The sequence below is a fragment of the Molothrus ater genome, chromosome 21 (assembly GCF_012460135.2).
Source record: "Molothrus ater isolate BHLD 08-10-18 breed brown headed cowbird chromosome 21, BPBGC_Mater_1.1, whole genome shotgun sequence".
Lineage (NCBI taxonomy): Eukaryota > Metazoa > Chordata > Aves > Passeriformes > Icteridae > Molothrus > Molothrus ater.
The window spans coordinates 4,623,425-4,640,256 of NC_050498.2; positions in this window are offsets into that span (position 1 = coordinate 4,623,425).

The window sequence follows — 16,832 nt, forward strand, 5'->3', positions numbered from 1 at the left end:
TGGCACTGGAGCTGCACAGCCCATCTGGGAGCAGCATTTCACAGATGATATTTTCCTCACACAGATGGGGTGGGCACTTCCAGGAGATTCACAGCAAAACTGTGGTTTCTATCAGTTTATCAGCTTCTCTATTTTTAAGACTTGCAGAGAGGCTGGTAAATCTACATTATGCACAACTGAGATGTCAGTTTTCACTTGAGCTCGGAGGAATGGGATATTTTTACAATACTGGCTCAAATTGAAAATAAACACTGTTAATGTCACACTTCTGTGTTCTGTGAATCTGTACCCGTCTCTTGAGTGTTCTTGGAGTAAAAGTGTGCATATGCACAAATAGAAGCTTATTTTAATTACAAGTGCCCTGATACTCCTGGAAGCAGCAAGTTTCAGCATGGCATCCTTGATAGAAATGATGAAAATTTGCTTCCTGTTAGTCCTGGTAATTACCCAGGAAGGAAAGTGGAGCAATACAGTGAGAGCTGCCAAGTTAAATTCACACTCATAAGAGAATTCTTTTTCAAAATGAGCTTACAGATCAGAAATCAGTTCTTTTGGTAGTTCATTACTAAGCTCATATAACAATAAGTTTGGCCCAAACTGTTTCAATCTGCTCACAGAGAATTTGAAAAGGTGAAGTGTGTAAATTACCAGTTCCCTACTATTTCCCCCTTCCACTTGTGCTGGGAGGGGTTAAGAAAGGGGATGATGAGATTTCTGATTTTTCTATATTCACTAAAAGTCTCTTAGCAAGTTTTTTGCCATTATCCAAATGGTAGCTGGCAACTCAAAGAATGTGACAAACAAATACACCCTCAATTCCTCCTGCACATCCCAGAGCATCTCCACCGTTCATCAGTGTTGGCCTCAACAAGTTCTGATGCCTCTGAAATTATGGATTTATCCTGCCAAAAAAGAGCCACTGGGTGGAGCTGCGAGGCTGGGAACAGGTCCCTCCTCGTGGAGCCTCACCAGGATTTAGCAGCGTTCTGCAAGGACTGAAATCCCTGCCCAGGCAGCGAGGCTGAGGGCTCTGTCCTCACTCTGGGAATTCTGGCCTTCCCTCCCCTGGCTGGAAGCAGTCACGGTTTTATCTGCATGTAGCCCTGAAATCAAAAACACTGAGGAAATTGTTTTTTCCACTCAGAGCTCATTAGAAAAGAATAAAAGTTTGCTTTTTTGTTTTTAAAAATAGAATGAATTTTGGCGCTCTGACCTCTGAGGAGCCTTGCACAAGCACAACAGGCTGATGCCTTCAGCCCCAGTCCCTCAGTAATTCCTTTGTGGGATTTGGAGCTGCTGCAGATATCAGATGGGAGAGTTGTCAAGCCCCAGTACTATCCCAGAGATTAATGCCTTACAAGCTTGCCTGCTTTCATAAACCTTGCTGGGAACTTCATCACGCTTTTGTTCCTGTCCTGCTCATCATCACCTATGAGTCTGATGCTTATCAGGGTGCAGATGACATGCAGGATAAGCAGAAGGGATTTTCAAAGGTGGTTAAGTGCTGGATTTTTCAGATGTATCTGAATTAGCTGGCTGCTCAGCTTTTTTAATACCTACAACTCCCAAGCTTTGACAAAAGCAACCAGAGGATTCCCTTTCCCTGGTCATGGTAGAAATAGGGGGGGAAGTTAGACAGCAAAGCCTCTGTGCTATTTTCCAAAAAGATGAGTAAGCTTCCTTTGGCTGCCCTGCCTTTTGGCTCCTCCAAGCTAATTCTGCTGCAGACTTCCTGTTAGATCCTTGATTTTATCAGATTATAACTTGTTTTCCCCTGGCAATGCTTTAATTCTTTCTACTGCATTGGGTTGTCATTGGCTTTTCTTTTCAGGGTCTCAGCCTTATTATGTAACAGCAGCAGCAAAAAAAGAGAAAAGAAAAAATATTTCAGATCTGTTTCTACTTCTGGAGAGGAGCCTTTGTGCACAATTACTCATCCAAGAGATTCAGCAGGTATAACTGCTTCCCCCAGGGGCTCCATTATATAATTGGATTTCAGCCATACAAATTAAATCCTATCTTACCCCTTAGTTAAGCCAGGCAGTAAGTATTTAATGCTAATATCCCTGACAACTATTGCAGGGAGAAGCAGAGCTGAAGCACAGAGGAGACAGATGCAGGCAATCTCTGCTGCAGGAGCAGGGAGGATGAGCAAGGACTGACACCTGCTTGTGTTTTCAACATGGCTAAACTTCCCCAGGACGGGCCCTGGCTCAGCTGGAGCTGTTGTGTGAGCTGGAGCAGGGCTCTCCCTTGGTTTTCCACGCTCAGGAGTGCTCACCCCCCAACACACACTCTTCAAAGAGCCACATGCCTAACCCTGTTTGAGTTTCTCTGTAAGTCTCTGTTCTTGTGCAACGTCTGAAGGAAGCAAATTTAGCAATATTAAAACTCAAGCCAAACGCAAAACCAAGCAAAGAATCCCCAAATTAAAAAGAAAATCTCGACTGAGTTACTCATTCATCTGCATTTTCTGCCACGTTCGGTCTTCTCCCGGCGTGTTCCTGTGAGACAAAGCCCTCTGGGCAGAGCCCATCTCTTTTGGTGTCTGGTACATCAGTCACAGAGTCAGGGCATGCTAATAAAGCAAAATAGATTCATGGTAGGAGTTAAACCAGTCAGTCTGGTCCTGTAATTGGAACATAATCTCATATTGACAGTGTTTAACTCAGGATGCACAGGGAGCAGATGGCACCAGGCCAGGCCCCATGCGAGGATTGGGAAGATATTTTCAAGTCCAGCTTGTGATAGTTGAGTAATGCAATGATTGACTCTCACAATTAGAAGGCAAATATAATGTATATATGTTAAGAGAAGTTTTACAGATTTATAGTTATGTTTTACCCTCCTTGTGTTGTTATCAGGGGGTGGCCTGGGTTTGGGACATTTGGAGGGTCAGTTTGTTACTATGGCAGCACCTGAGCTCCAGTCAAGATTTAATGAAGTGATCTCCACCACTGGACAGTGAAGAACAAGATGGACAAAATTTTGGGGGAGGCTAAAGGGTTAAAAGGCCCTTTGTGGGGAGCCCTTGAGGTTTCCACAATGGAAACCTCCATTGTGAGGACAAGCACATGTTGGGAAAAGTCCTCTGCTCCCAGCACCGTAATATTTTCTCTATTCAGTCTTCTGTCATATTTTGATAAGGTTTAATAAACCTTTTACATTTTTGAACGTGAGTAGCATTTCTCACAAGCTCCCTAACCTCATCTGAGATGTCAGACGCTTTGCTTCCCCGAAGGGCCTTGAGCCCCTCACTAATCCTGGTTCACAGAATTCACAGAATTCACAGAATTCACAGAATTCACAGAATGACCAGGTTGGAAGAGACCTTCAAGCTCATCAAGTCCATGCCCCAACACCTCAACTAAACCCTGGCACCCAGTGCCACATCCAGGCTTTGTTAAACACACCCAGGGATGGGGACTCCACCACCCGGGCAGACCCTTCCAGAACTTTTTCACTTTATCACCTTTTCTGTAAAAAACTTCTTGCTAATATCCAACCCATATTTCCCTTGACACAGCTTGAGACTGGTTAAAGCCCCACACGCTGCTCTGCACAGCCTGGCTGGCAGAACTGCCTTGGGAGCACTGGGACAGAGTGGGAACAGCATCCAAAGGGCAAAAAGCTCCCAAATCTGCTGGGTCACAGCCCCAGAGCTCCTCATCCTCCTGGGGCCAGCAGGGACCTGCCTGTGACACGGGGCACAAGCCCAGGGGTGCTCTCAGTGCCAGGGACACCCACCAGTGTCACCTTCCTGCTCCTTTTGTCACCTCTAAAGCTCCAGTGGCACAATTAGCTCCACAGAACACGCTGGCAACAGTGACTAATTCCTTTCTCTGAGCCCAAAATGCTGAGCTAAAGCAGGTGAGAGGAGAGCAAGCACATTTATTCCAACTCATCCCATGGCAGAGTCTAAGTGCAGACACAGACTCAGCTTTCCAAGGGTGTGGGACAAGAATACCAAGCTTCTTATAGCTTCTACAGGAAGTTTAAATTGATTTTTCTCCATTTCAACAATTAATTCCCATTAATCAACTTACTGTACAATGCTGCACAATAATTCACAAGTTTTATGTATTATCTGAATAAAATTGCACATATATTTTTATGTGATTTTCATTTAATTGAATTCCAAGGAGATTTATCTGCTGGGTTATTAATAAATCTTAATATGGCCTATAACACTCAATTGATATTTAATTAACCTGCAATAACTGCCTTGTAAAATGTAAATTAAATGCTTTATTTTTTCCAGGCATATAACGTTAAATCAAATCCTTCATTCTACCAGCAAAGCAAGAAAAAAGTGGGGAAAAAACAACATTTCAGGCAACCAAACCTTACACCTGAAAATATTTGATATTTAAAGAGTTTCAAACTGGAAATTAGACCCATGCTTTCTAATCAGTTCTTCTCTTGAGGAGGTACTTTTCCACTCTTCCCACTTTTAAAGATCACAGAATTTGGGTGGATTTAGATGAAACAACAAAATCTCAGGAGGCTTGAAAAGAAGCAAGAGGCGCCCATTACTAATAATAAGGTTGCAAATTCCCGTAGGTATTGTGGTATTTGGCATTTTTTCTGAAAATCTTGGCACCTAGAGTCACATTATTAAATGAGAATGTCAATTTTAATTTTAAAAATTAAAAAAAAAAGGAAAGGAAAAGGAAAGATGTTAAAGCCCTTTGATAGGGGAAGTTTGCAAACCTGAATGTCAAAGGCATGAGGGCATGAGAACTAAGAGACAAAACTACATAAATTTTGATCCTTATCTTTAAAAGTATCAGAACTTTTTGAGACTGAGATGTTTGAAAACTGGGAGGTGGCAACAAATGATCAAAACAGCCTTTACAAGAAAAGATGAGAACAATCCAAATTATATTTTAAGATCAAACTCTTCTCCTCCCCCTCCCCTAGCAATTTACATAGATCTACATTAAATACTGCAAACTGCAAAAACAACTGGTTCTGATTTCCAAACCAGGAGAGCTGGCTGCCTTTGCAAGGTGATTTGAAAACTTCAGGAGAATATGACTGTCCAAAATTGATAAGTCTATAAAGTTTTACTGCCACAGCATCTAAATGTAGTATATCTCTCTTTTTTAATGCATGGAGGGGCCAGTCTGTCTCTCAATATTTTATTAAACAGGGTTTTTCTACCAAAGGACAGTAACCCTCAGTGTCTGTAATCTGTCTGCATTAGATCATTTTAAAAGGTATTAAATGGAAATAAAAAGCTAAATGTACCACGGATTTTAAGGGTGTCACAGCATGGAAGAATGAAAATGAAGAGAATGGATTGTGACTTGCAGTGAATGAACAGAAATAAATCCAGAGCTGCTGGAATGGGCAGCCTGGCCCCACTCAGTGTTCATCCTCTCCAGTCACCCATCCTCCTCCTCCTCCTCCTGCTGCTGCAGCACCCCAGCCCAGGGCAGGGTTTCCAGGGGAGCCCTGAGCTGCTCCCAGTGCCAGGGGCAGCAGGAGGGGAGGTGACCCTGCTGTCCCCAGGGCTGCCAGGACCTGCACTGCTCTCAGGGCCCTGCTGAGAGCCCCAGCCTGGCCACCCCAGCCAGGGAGTCAGACATGCAAGGGACCTCACTCAAGGCACAGGAGCTGACTGCAGCTTGCAGACTCGGGTTCAGCCCCAGCTCCACGGGCGTTTTGTGCTGGTTTTTACATTTACAGCTGGTTTCTTCCCCTCTCCCTCTCTCTGCATTTTATGATTTTGGCAATTGATCAGGAATAGGCCTTTCCTCCTTCTTTTACCTTTCATCTTTCTAAAGGAGGAGAATGCATCCCACAAGTGTGTCAGCTTGTGGACCACAGCCCCTTCCAGTGTTTTACTCCACTGGACAGACATGGCCATGGGAGGGGTTTTTCCCCTCTTAGAGTGGGTTTCTAACTGAGCTGAATCCAGCACTCATTAAGGCCTGATCATGACTGACAGTTCACATTATCTTGGGCAGCACTTTTGATCAGGCAGAGTCCCCTGGGAGCTGCACCAGGAGCAGCCACAGGAGTCCCATCCACTCACAGGCTGCTCCTAACAATGCTGGGAATGAAATCACAGCATGAGGAGCAAATGGAATTGCTCACAACATGTTTAGGGCTTGAGACCTGAGAAGCCCCTCAGAGAGGTTTTACCACAGGGTTTTCACCAGCCCAGTGCAGGCCTGCTGGGATCCCTGTGAACACCCTGCTTTTTGGGGATGTAGGAGCAGACTCTCCACCACCTGAATTACTTCTCTGCTCTGCCCTCTAGACAGCAACCAACACGCTGCCCCATGGTCACACCCATGCCTAGTCCTAGTCCTAAACCCCTTTTTGACTACACTACCCTCATCCTAAATCCCAGCTCCAACGTCTTTTCCTTTGAGAAGCACAGCAGGATAAGTATTCCTGACGTTTCCACGATGCTCAATGTCACTTTTGTACAGGACTCTCACAGCATCAGCCTCACTGGGAACAGAGGGATTGCCCCTGGTAGCAAACCTGTTCCACAGCTGGTGACCAAAAAGCAAAGCTTCCAAGTCCTGCTGCTGCTGATCCCACTGGGAGCAATCCCAGTTACTTACACAGAGATGGGGACTGACAGTGGGGGGATCCCTAACAGGAGACAGCACTTGTGAGTTCTGCCTCTCAAAATCCACATCTGGAAATGAGCAACTGGGCAAGAACCAGCCCCACGAGACACATCTAAACCAGCCCATCTTAGCTCTGGGGACATGCCCTTAACTCACACATCCAAATGATTTGTGGTTCCACACAAACCTCTCACACTCTGCATGGTGCTGCTGCATCCTGTCCCTAAATCCACACCCTGCCCTGGGACAAGAACAGGGCTTTGACACCAAAGAGAACGAGGTGCCTGATTTGTGTTCCATTTCAAAGGGATTTAGAAGCTCTGCTCCCTCTCAGAAACCTGCCCAGCCTCCCTCAGAGGCTGTGCACAGGCTTGACATGACACCAGATAATGTTTGTGGGCTCTGGCATAACTGGGGATTACTGCTCTGAAAAGGAGGACTTGCTGAAGTGGCTGTGGTTTAAGGAAGGATTTGAAAGGGGAGAGAAGTACAGAGGGAAACTGTTCTAGACACTAAGTCACATAAGAGAAGGCTTAAAAAGCAAGAGCAGGAGGAAATGAAGGGATCTGAAAAGGAAGGGATTTGGGATAAATGAGTGGAGGAGGAGGAGAAATGTCAGCTAGGAGTGAGATTACATGGGGCAACATGTGAGCTCCTTCAGCTCTTCTTCCTGGGGAGACTAAAGGGATGGGACAGGGGAGATGCACCAGTGAGCCTGGGCTGCCTGCAGGAGGGAAATGGGCAACCCCACACTCCTGGAGGGAACTGAGGGAATTTGGTGGAATGACAGCACAGCTTGCTCAGATCCCAGAGTCACTGATGGTGGGAACCTCTAACAGGCAGCTCCAGCTGAAACAGGGACCAAAGTACAGCCAGTGGGTTTCCAAGCACCACCTGACAGAGGTCAGGAGAGGCGTGGGAGGAGCAGGAAGCTGAGAGATGCTGGTGGAGGGTAATGGTGTAATGTTCACTCACCAGGCTGAATTAAACAGGGCTGGCTCTGTTCACAGATTTTCCTGCACTAGTTTGCACTGGTTATCACAGATAAGCCCCATTAATGCAACTCTCTTATGATGTTGGGAAACCTCAATAATGGAAATTAACTGCTCTGCATGGACAGATGAATGGAAGTTACACAACCCCTGCCCTATTTCCAAGAAGCACAGCAATGTTGAGTGGGTGCAGCCAAATTTAATAGCTGTTATCAAAACCAAGGAGAGGACTTCCATTCAGGAGGTAATCAGGAGAAAAGCAAGGACTTGGGAGCATTGCACAACCACAGCAGCTCTGGACTCACACCAACAGCAGCAACTCCAGTGCTGGAACAATGCACCAGCTTCAGTGCTCTGACAGGCAGCCAAGGGCCTTACAAAACGCCTCAAAAAGTTAATGCAAATCCATATTTCCAGGCCTATTAATGGCCTGTCATTGCCTGTCTGCAGATCACTATTTTGTGCCAGAAAGCTCTAGATTTCCTTAGTCAGTGATCCTTAGCCGACATTCCTGGTGATGGTGGGATTCCATAAGGTCCTAAAACCTGAAGGACCAACCTCTTCTCTCCCCACTGAATCACCATTCCCACATTTCTGGCCTCAGTTTCCTCTTCCATTTAATGGGGACAACATCTTGTACCTTCACTGTAGCCATGGGACATTCGTGTCCAACTCTTTTCAGAGCTGAATAACTCAAGCAGACGTTATTTTGAATTTCTTATTGTCTCAATTCAGGTTTTAAACTGATTCTTACAATCCTTCACACACATGACAAAATGATCAAAAGCCATTTGCAGCTGGTTTGAAATCTGCACCGGACTTTACTGAAACCTGGTGTTTCTGCCCCATTTGCAGAGGACTTGGCAGGGAGGACAGGAGAAAAACTGCATTTCCCCTGTCTCTGCTCCCTTGTCTGTTAACATGAAACCTAAAATACTCCCCTCCATTTTGGATCAATGTCACATAACCTCATTTCCTCAGCTTAAGAAAAAGCCTTAGATTTTATATGTTGCACTAAAATATGTCAGCACTGCTCAGTTAATAAACAGAGCTAAATCAAAACCAGGCCCCAGTTCGTAGATCATGTGAGCAGTGTCAAACACGGGGAGTGATACCACAGCAGAGATGTAATGGACAGGCTCCTTAGCCTGGGTTTATGGCTGTGAAAGAGAAAAACCTGGTGTTCAGTCACTTCTCATTCACCAGAGGCTGTCACACAATCTCTCACAGCTTTTTGGGCTATGTTTATTTTTCCTGGGATTCCCAAGGGCTCTACCTTCTGATCCCCCTGCAAAACCTCCTCTGTGACTACCCAAAGGACTAACCCCTGACTTACAGCCAGAACTTGAAGCTTTTACTGCACGTTAGAGCAGATCCTTACCTGATAAATCAGAATATCCCCCATCCATTTACACCCACAGAGGAAACAATTTTCACAATTCAGAGGAACAAGGGCTTTATTTTCTTCTGCGTGTTGACTTTTCCTGTGTGGTGACTGGTGAAGCCAAGAAACTTCTCTCCCTCTCACTTGTCAGCAGGACACCCCAGCGGCTTTCAGGGCTGGGATTCAGCACCTATGGCCACCCTGGCCTGGCAGCACCACTCCCTGCCACAGCCAGGCCACACTGCAGCTCCTATGGGCTCCTGGTGACATCAAAGGAATGAATCCCATCAAACTGTCCTTGCTATTCCCACCTCCTAAGCAGCATCCTGAATTTGGGGGAAAACAATGAGGAACATGTCCTAGAGGCTGTCACACCTGGCCATTCATTATTCCCATGTTTCTGAAGACCACCATGAGCAGACCCACAGAGACCCCATTTACTGCCCCTCACACCTGAAACAGGACCAATTACTGTGTACCTTTGGAGATTAATAGTGAAAAAGCTCCTCTCACTCCCTGCTGGAAAGAAAATGTTTTTGGAAAGCTGTTCCTGTCATTTGATATTGTCCAGTTTTTCCACTGAGAAAAGCCAAATGTGAAACCTACGGGCTGGTTCAGTTTTTCCCTTGGCAATACCCAGCTGAAGGCTGCTCAGTGTCTCCATACACCTCCTCCTGCTGCTCCTGAAAACTGCCATGGATCAGCACAGGGCTGCCAGAGCCAGGCACTGTCCAAGGCCACCTGGGTGCTGCTCCCAGGGGGATACCTGAGGGACAAATCTCACACCAGTGTGGATCCAGCTATAAATACGTGTAGCAGGGAACATCCCAGCTCTGGGAGAGAAGAAGGACTACAACAATGCAAGGACTCTTCCCTGCCACTCCCAACTGAAAAACAGCCATCTAAAAGTTAGTTTGAGTTTGAACTTTCTGCTGTGGTGAATGGAGAGGGAAACTGGCACCTCTGGAGTGACATTCATCCCTTCCCAAGGTATCTGTCTGAGACAGGGAGGGTGGATTGATGCTGGAGGTGCCAATGTCTTTCGACAGGGACTGTAAAAGGAGCCTTGATAATTATCTTAGACTTTTAGGCAGAGTCAGTTAAGGTGAATCTTTGTTGGACTGAAATCAGTGGTGGTTTTGCCTTTGCATTCAGTGGGGCTGGGTTTTCACCACAGCGATCTGAACAGATTAGAAAAGAAAAACGGAATAGGGAAACACATCTATAAGGGAATGAAATATTTATTTCCCCCGATTCACAGAGAGCAATTAAGATATAAAGAGATTAGGGGAACTCTTCACAGTTACTGAGTGGGCTTATATTGAACAAGAAAGGAGGCTTTGGAGCCTGCAAAGCACAACTTGAGCTCTCAGCCACCCTGCCTTCCTCCCAGGAAAAGCATCATGCAAATGTGAGGAGGAAGGAATGGCGGCAGACATGCCATCTGGGAGGATGATGGACAACAAGCTGACTAGGAATAAATAGCAAAATATAATAAATTCCAAACCATGCCAACAGCAACTGTTGTGCTATGAATTAACAGTGCTATTAAATGTTTACGCACACACTTCTGTCAGCACCTGTCAGCATTTATGCAATACATACGTTGGCAAATCTGTATTACGTTATTTCTTGCAACTGATCTGCATTAATAGTGCCCGTGCACATGTTCAAGCAAATTGCTACACTTCTTTTTGACCTATCCATGTGCAAAAGGATTTTATGCCTATGCAGCAAATTCGAGGTTTATGTGCCAGGCAGCAGAGCAAGGCTGGGGGATAGAGGGCAGCAAAGGAAAGAGAAAGAGGAGCAAGGAGGAACAAGGGACCTGGAAAGCCCCGGCCAGGGCTGGAGGATGCCTGAGGAGATGGTGGTGGGCTTAGGGCAAAGCTGGGTTCACCCCAAAGCAGGCCAGAGAAGGGGAGTCACACTCTAAGCCTCCCTGAGTAGGAAGAAAAGGACAGAGGTGGGGGAAGCCCCAAAGTCCAGCCCTAAGCTGCAACACACTTGGCCAGGGCTCCTGCCAAACTCATGCTGCAGGGAACAGTTATGCTATAGCAGGATGGACCACAGTGCTCTTCATTTAACATTCCCCCTCTGATTCCTTCTTTTTGCTCTCCCCTGCCTTCCCCCAGCCCCGGGTGCAGTAGCTGGGGTGGAGAAGAGAAAAATGTGTAATTAAGGGAGTTGCCACTTGCTAAAGCTGGAGCAAAACAGAGGGTTTGTGGTGACAGGGCTAAATCTGGGACCCACCAGTGGCTGCTAATGATGAGAGCTGTGGTTGCTGAGCCACCCAGGCAGGAGCAGAGGCAGAAAAACTGGTGGTTGCAAAAGGGGCTGTCGTGCCCCACCTCTGCTCCATACGAGCAGATTTAGGAGCCTCAGGGACATGGGATGCACACAGGGACTTGGGACAGCCCAGCAGACACAGGCAGGGCAGTGGGAATGGAAACAAGGTCACAAGTGGTGCTTGATCTGCACATCCATCCCAGCTCCCCGGCCAGGTTAAACCTGAGCACAGGGTTTAGGCCAGGGAACACTGGCTCTGGTTCTGAACTGGTGCTGCAGAGGAGGACAAACATTCAGTGCCTTACAGGGCTGCTGCAGGACCTGGGAACTGCTCCTGTCTCCCTCTCCTCTTGTTCATAGACACCATGAACTTTTGTCTTTTTACCCTCAGTTTATTTGAAGTACCAAAAGCAGGTATTTAAACCAGCAGACTTTTTGAGTCGTTCCTCCTGGTCTCATTGGGAGAGCTTTTTGTTGAATTTGAAGCCACAGCAGAATCCCAGCCCTGCTGTGAGCTGTGGCAGGACGCAGGACAGGCAGAGTTGGCTGATACCAGCAGCCCAGAATTAATTATTTATATCCCTGTCCTCTTAATATAATTTGTGTATTACAAGACTATTCAGGATAGAGGCAACAGCCATGGCAGAACCAAGCAGTGTGGAAGGAATGACAATCTGAGATCAGGTCCACAAGGTGCCTGATAAGAGAATTCTCTCACTCTCCAAATCATTCAAATTCAGTAAAATCACAGCCCACATCACAAACCAGGTGTAAATCCAGGTATGACCATCTGCCATTACAAACCACAGCCAGAACTTATCATGCCCCCTCCTTAGGGATGTTTTCAACCTTTATTTCCATTCAAATATGTATTTTACAGGAAGTGTTGGAATTATTAACCCACAGTTACTCAAAAATAGAGTAAGTGCCACACAGCATCCCATCAAGCTCAGCTCAAACTCCTGATTTGCAAAGGCCATTTGTGCTCAGCACAGCCCACTGAAATCCAAAGTGTGTTTGGCCATTTTGCTGTGTGAATTAAACAGGATTCAAAGAGAGCAGGGAGTGAAGAGATCTACCCTGGCCGTATTTACCATCAGCCAACCATATTAATTCATCAACTATATTCCTGTGTCTTTAAACACGTGATTTTGACTCAAACTAAAGAAGGGCTTTTATACTTTACATTGGAATTATCATGACAAGCGATTAGCAGATCATCAAGAATAAGACTTCTCTTAATAGTGCTAATAAAAAGGGAGATATTTTTAATGCAGTTCCTAGGATTAATAATTGCCTTTCTGATAGAGTCAGAATTTCCAGCATGAGCCATTCCCTCCATAGCCACAGGTGCAGGTGGATGAAGCAGCTCAGAGGAGCTGAAGTTGATCACATTTTCCATGTAAAAGGGCACAGTAATTAGAACTGATGAGGGTGCTGGAGCCAAAACACTGGGTCTTTAGGGGAGGAAAAACCCAGATTTGTAATCAACAGGGGCAACCACAGGAGAAATTTTAAAGTCTTGATTTAAAAGCACTTAGCAGTAGCATGCTATGCTCCTCCAGGTTCTGAGTACGAGGGCATTAAAGGAGAGGTAGGAAGTGTCCCTGGAAAGTGCTGCTATACAGGGGACTCTTCAGTGGAATTCACTGGGATTTTCAGTGCTCACACACCTGAAACTCATGGGGTTTCATCTTCTGTTTAAGGAAGGCACAGAATATTTTAGTGCATCTCCAAGATTAAGTGGAGAAGTGAAGAGGTTGTTGTTTAAGATTCAGTTTTGAGGGCTGAAGTCAGCCCGAAGGGATAACAGCTCTACATCCCCATTCTGGAGCTAGAATAGCCTTGCAAAACAGAAACATTAAGTTTAATAATATAAGTGTGGATTTGTGTCTTTAAATTGCATTTTCTTTGCTGAAAAAGATGCAGAGATCTTGTCTTAATGATTAGCAAATTGATGGCACCTAAAAGCTGAATTTCCAAACAATTCAGCCCCCCAGTTTGCAGAGCAGCTTTATAGCACAGAGTGATTTCTGTTTGTCTAAATGAGTGTTAAGATACTTGGAAGTCTTTACTCCTGGTTGTGGGTTCTGCATACTTTAAAACACACCCCTGATCTCTTCTAACACACTGAACCCCGAGGAGAAATACCAGCAGGGTTAGAAACCACCACCAGATATATTTTGAGCTTGATTGCCTGTATTATCTTAACACCCTGTTGCTCCAAACCCTCTGAAAAGGACATATCTCATCTTTCTATGGTTATTACACCCAAAGGATATGTCTACACCACAGGGCTGAGCTGCCCAAGCCTGAGCTCTCTGGAGCTGGAAGCAGCCTGGCTCCGGCAGCGTTCCTCAGCAGGAGAATTTGGGCTGCTCCTGCCCTGCTGAAGGTGGCTGTGAAAAAGCAACAGGAGCTTGGCTTGACTCTTCTGGCAACACACAAATGCAGCAGGGCAACCACTCCTGATTAGCTCGCTCCCACACCATCTGTTTTCCAAGAGTACATGGACTTTCTGGCACAGGGATTCCTGTTTGAGGATAGGAGCTTGTGTACAACAGTTTACCATAACCAGCAAAGCCGAGCTGACACTCCCTCCCTCAGAGACAGCAACAGTTTTGCTTGGGTTGTTTCTTTTTTTTTTTTTTTTTGGTTTTGGTTACCCTTTGCCTATTTTGCATCTCTGGTATCACACTGCAGGGGGGCAGCTGCAGAGATTTGTGCGCTCAGGGCAGCTTTGCTGGCACCGAGTGGAGCATCTCGTGGGTAGGAGATGTTGAGGCCAGGCTGCCGTAGGAAGGGAAAGCTGATCCCCCCCAAACTGAGCAGGTTTCACTCTGCAGCAGCTCTGGGGTGTGTGCAGGGCTGGAGCCTCCCCAGGCTGCAGGATGGGGGGGGTCAGGAGCTGCAGATCCCCCCGTGGCGCCCAGGAAGGCTCAGCCCAAGGCAGGAGCCTGCTCAGCCCCTCTCCTCACACTCCTCCCTCGGTCTGGCAGTGCTGGAGCAGCCTTAACACAATGCAGAACCCAGGCCAAAACCCAAAGCCACTCTGTCTGTCTAACCCTGTCTGGCAGTGGTGCACTACATTATTACCTTCTGTAATTCCCCCAAGTTATTTAGGGCTGTCTCCTTATTATCTCGATATCTTGGCTCCCATAATAATTACAGACCCAGTTTTACAAGGGCAATTTTTTTTTTCTTGATTAGTTTCCAGGATTCTGTTGTTGCATCAAAGCTGTGCTCGTTTTTGTGTATTCCTGACAGATGTCTACTGGGGGAATTACAGCATGGGCACGCAGAGAGGAAGCCATCCACGGTGAGATTAAGGAAACAAAGAGCAGTTCTGTGAATTTAAAGAAAAAAAAAAAGGCATTTCTCACGCATGTGATGCACACCCAGCTGGTCAGATGAGCACACACACACACATTGGCACTTGATCTTCTGTGATTTCTCCCAGCTTTTGCCCACCCACAGCAAAACACGTTACAGAAGTGCTGTAAGAACATCCTCTGGTCTGCGCAAGGGCAAGGAACAATTAAACGGAATTTGCCATGTCTAATTTCTTACTCTTTCTGCTCTAGCCAAACCTCTAGCAGACCTTCACAAAAGAGCTGGTCCTTAATTACACTTTCCATAGCAAGGAAACTTTGGTGAGAAGTAATGAAGTGGACAGTTAAGAGTAACTTGAGAAGCAGCTGAGCTGGGAATAAAGCAGAGGTCTGCAGAGCCCTTCCATCTTCACCACAAGCTCACGTGTCTGCTCTTCTCTAAACTCAGCCTGTCCACAGTCCTCTGTGATCTGCTGCCTTCACCAGGCCTTGGCCAAGAATAAATAACAACAACAAAACACCCTGGTTATTTGTACTACAGTGGTGCCTAAAAAAATACTAATTATCCACAGCAGCGTGGTGCCTGCAGGCCTGAGGTGAGACTGGCACCCCATTGTGTGTTAGGTGTTACACAAAACAGGTTATAAAAAGATGGTCCCTGCCCTGGAGAGCTTATTGACTAATTATGCAAGAGAAGGAGTGGGTGGAAACAAGTTCAGAGAGAGAGAGAGAGTGAGTGATTCAATATCTCCCACAGCAGAGCTGGCCAAGTTTCCTGGCCTCTGAACTGGTGCCTAACCCACACAGGTTCCTCACTCAGGAGGGTCCTGCTGCTGCCTCTGGGCTCCCAAGCCACTGACAAAGGCAACAGCCCCTGGCTCTGAAGTAGCCTTGGGATGTGCCTCTGCTCTCTGTCACACAGAGGTCAGGCCCCAAGAGGGTGTCTGGACAGGGAAGAGCCACCAGGATCCATCCCAGCCACCAGGAGCCATCCCTGCCACCAGGAGCCATCCCTGCCACCAGGAGCCATCCCTGCCACCAAGATCCATCTGTGCCACCAGGAGCCATCCCAGCCACCAGGAGCCATCCCTGCCACCAGGATCCATCTGTGCCACCAGGAGCCATCCCAGCCACCAAGATCCATCTGTGCCACCAGGAGCCATCCCTGCCACCAGGAGCCATCCCTGCCACCAGGAGCCATCCCAGCCACCAGGAGCCATCCCTGCCACCAGGATCCATCTGTGCCACCAGGAGCCATCCCTGCCACCAGAATCCATCCCTGCCACCAGCACTTCCAGCACAGCCAAGCCCTTTGCCACGCAAGAGTGTTTTTTAGCCACTGCTGAAGGCAGGGCATGGGACTTGTTGGACAAAGGGCTCAATCTGGAATGGCAAACCCTGTATGTTAAGGGCTGGTGATGAGTAGATCAAACCATGTGTCACATAAATCACCCACTCAGTCCAGAGCTATACATGAAAATACAATTAGAGATTAGCCCATGGAGTGCATAACTGGCAATACATCAGCTACAAATCATTTTAAAAGCATGTAGCTGATCTAGCCTCCTTAATTCCTGGAGTTGTTGATTCCAATTATCAGCAGCCAAGTAGCAAAAGGTTTTTTATCCCAAAAGATTTCTTACTTTTGGATACAATAAAAGTCAATTTATTCGATGATTACTAGGACATGGGCAGTTAATAGGTTGAGTCTGTTCTCTCTCCCCTCAGATACTTCAGAGTGGATCCATTAACACATTTACAGAGTAGACTTAAACAATAATAGTGCTGCTCCTTCTCTGGGGGTACCCAAACCAACCCACTTTTTGTGCAGGGCTCTGGGATGTTTTTTACTATTACAGCTCCAGAGGAATTTACATAATTGGTTATGAATAATTTGTAACTTGTCTAAGAGTCTCCATGTAGCTATCTGATTTACTACAGCTTCCCACTCCAGAAGCAGCAGAAGATTTTAATACAGTTTTTAATTGCAAGATCATAATTTAAGCATATCAGTGCTGCATAATGCAGATGGGATGTGAGACCAACTCCTCTCTACAGCCTCTACATACCTGAGATCCAGCGCCAGGAGGGCCTGGGAGTGCTGCAGGGCAAGCAGCAAACTCTGCCCTAAGAGCAGTACCTCTCTTCCTTCCTTTATGTGTTTGACTCCAAATTATCTGCTTTTTGCAGGGAGGAATGAAGAAAAACCCTGGTGCTTTAGGTGTTAACCTCCTGCTGGGGG